This window comes from Felis catus, chromosome B2 (assembly GCF_018350175.1).
Source record: "Felis catus isolate Fca126 chromosome B2, F.catus_Fca126_mat1.0, whole genome shotgun sequence".
Taxonomy (NCBI): Eukaryota; Metazoa; Chordata; class Mammalia; order Carnivora; family Felidae; genus Felis; species Felis catus.
In genome coordinates, this window is record NC_058372.1 from 1,119,351 (window position 1) to 1,122,258 (window position 2,908).

At 39.8% G+C, this 2,908-nt stretch overlaps 1 pseudogene; it reads right to left on the reverse strand.

Moving 5' to 3' along the window:
- Positions 1 to 242: 242 nt before the first annotated feature.
- LOC101085040 lies at positions 243 to 1,581 on the reverse strand (annotated as a pseudogene).
- Between the last annotated feature and the right edge of the window lie 1,327 nt (positions 1,582 to 2,908).

The following is a 2,908-nucleotide window of genomic DNA, read 5'->3' on the forward strand; positions in this document are numbered from 1 at the left end:
GCTATAATTCATAAAACATATTTTCTTACTGTTGCTATGGGGTATTAATAAATACAGATGAAAATTCCTCTCTATATGAATTCAAAAAAGAATAACAGTATTAAAGAAAAGATTTGAGATATATCACTATGTCTTTAGCTAAACCAAAAATAGAAAACAAATTTTATAGCAAATTCTTCCTTAAAAGCAAGAAGTTAAAAGACAGTAGGCTGGTTTTAAAAAAAGTATATCATCTTTTTATAGGAATTTCATTTCTTAATTTTCAATTAAGAATGGGATACCTTTGTTTTATTTATTGTACCACAGAAAATAGTGATGCTTGATCTTGGTTTTACATGGATGTTTGCTCCACTGAAGATTGAATGGTATTCAGACAGACTTTAATTTATATCTGTGAGTCAGAGCTCTGTGGTTCTGAGAGACACACACTCCACTGGTGCTGACAGAGTGAGTAAATGGGAGAGTGGACGATGGATTCACGCAAACAAGTCCTTGCTGGAGAGGTGCATTGCTGTCCTGTAAAGGTCATGAGTGCATGGGTCTCTCCCATCCCACTAGTCTCCTTATTTCCCCTCCTACATCTTTGTTTCTGAGAGTGTAGATTAGAGGGTTGAGGCTAGGTGTGACAACAGTATAAAAGAGGGCAATGAACTTGCCTTGATCTTGAGAACTTTCTGATGGTGGCTGCAGATATATGCACAAGATTGGAATGAAAAAGAGGGACACAACCATAAGATGGGCTCCGCATGTTCCAAAGAGTCTCTGAAGTCTGGCTGATGACTGCATCCTCAGCACAGCCCAGGCAATGGCACCATATGAGCTGAGGATCAGGATGAGTGGTATCAGAACAAAAATGGAGCTTGTGACCAGGAGGGTCAGCTCATTAGCACATGTATCAACACATGATAATCACAGAAGTGCTGGAACTTCACAGAAGAAATGGTCCACTTGGCGATGTCCACAGAGGGGGACCCAGAAGGTAAAGGAGGAATGAAGTGCTGAGTTGGTAAAGCCACTGACCCAGGAAGCCACAGCCAACAGGTGGCAGAAACGAGGGTTTATGATCACAGTGTAATGCAGGGGTCTACAGACAGCTGCATAACGGTCATAGGACATGACCACCAGGAGGACACACTCTGTGGTTCCCAGTGCAAGGGCAAAGTAAAGTTGAGTCATGCAACTGGCATAAGAGATGGTCTTTTCTGGATCCCAGAGATTGACCAGCAACTGAGGGATGGAGCTGGTGGGTAGCAGAGATCCAGAAAAGAGAGGTTTGAGAGGAAGAAGTACATGGGAGTGTGGAGATGGGCGTCCAGGTATGACAAGACAATGGTAAAGAGGTTGCCTATCAATGTCGTCAAGTAGAACATCAAGGTAAGCACAAAGAGAACTACTTCCAGATGAGGCCAATGTGAAAAACCCAGTAGAATAAAGTAGCCTTCAGAACTTTCATTTTTCCCCTTCATCATTCACTTTTTGTTACCTGAGGAAAGAATCACATACTTCCCAAAAACGTAAGAAAATGCTCCAAGAATCACAGGGACACATGAAAAAAAAATAAGCCAATTTAAAAGGACTACCACTGTTCAACTCTGGGACAATTTGGGCATTAATAGAAATTACACTAAGAAGTTGAGAGAAGTAAGAATCCACAAGCTCATAGTGAGATATAGATAGATAGATAGATAGATAGATAGATAGATAGATAGATAGATAGATAGATATAAATTATTAGTGGAGAAGAAAAAATTATTCCTGCCAATAGGATTCTAAAAATATGTATAGAAGGAAGGGTAGAGTTAAAAAAGGTAAATAGTGGGGCGCCTGGGTGGCGCAGTCGGTTAAGCGTCCGACTTCAGCCTGGTCACGATCTCGCGGTCCGTGAGTCGGAGCCCTGCGTCAGGCTCTGGGCTGATGGCTCGGAGCCTGGAGCCTGTTTCCGATTCTGTGTCTCCCTCTCTCTCTGCCCCTCCCCCATTCATGCTCTGTCTCTCTCTGTCCCAAAAATAAATAAAAAACGTTGAAAAAAAAATTAAAAAAAAGGTAAATAGATGCTAAAAACTAGTGACTCAAATATGATGAGAATCAGGATATTTACATGCTCTAAAATGCCTCCCCACTAATTACTTGTTAATTACAAAATGAAGAATAAACTTCACAAGAGAAAATGTGGATGGACATCACCATAACCAAGATTAGTCAATATTAACAACACCAGTGTTGAGACAAACCAACATCGTGCACCTACTGACATGGTGTTCTGAGCAGGACACAATGTCACTCAGTGACATTCCTGCCAATAAAGCACAGCCTGATTCCAGCAACGAAGACACATGAGAGAAACTCAAACTGAGACAAGCTGGACAAAATAGCTGTCCTGTACTCTGAAAAAATATTCTGTTAAATGAAGACAAATAAAGGCTGAGGAACTGGTCCAGACTAAGGTGATCAAAGAGACACGTTATCTAATTGGGTGGCCCTGGGCTGGGAAAACATAGCTAATAATAGCATATTTGAGAGTATTGAAGAAATACGACAATTGACTATGGATTAGATAATAATATGGTATTCATATTACATTTTCTGTTTTGTCGACTCGGCTGTGTTATGTAAAATAAAATCCCTGTTCTTAGGAAATAAACATCAAGCGAAAGGGTAAAGGGACAAGATGCCTCTTTCTTAGTCTCCAATGGCCAGAAAAAGAGATGATGATAGACAGGTAGGTAGTTAGGTAGCTAGGTAGGTCCGTCTGTAGATAGAAGACATCTTTCTAGGCACAATATAAACTATTGCTGGATCTTTAAATGATTAATGATGGTTCTTTGTACCACTTTTGCCACTTGTCTATAAATTTGAAATTTCACCAGAATAAAAAATTTCACAAATTAAATATAAAATAAAAATGTTT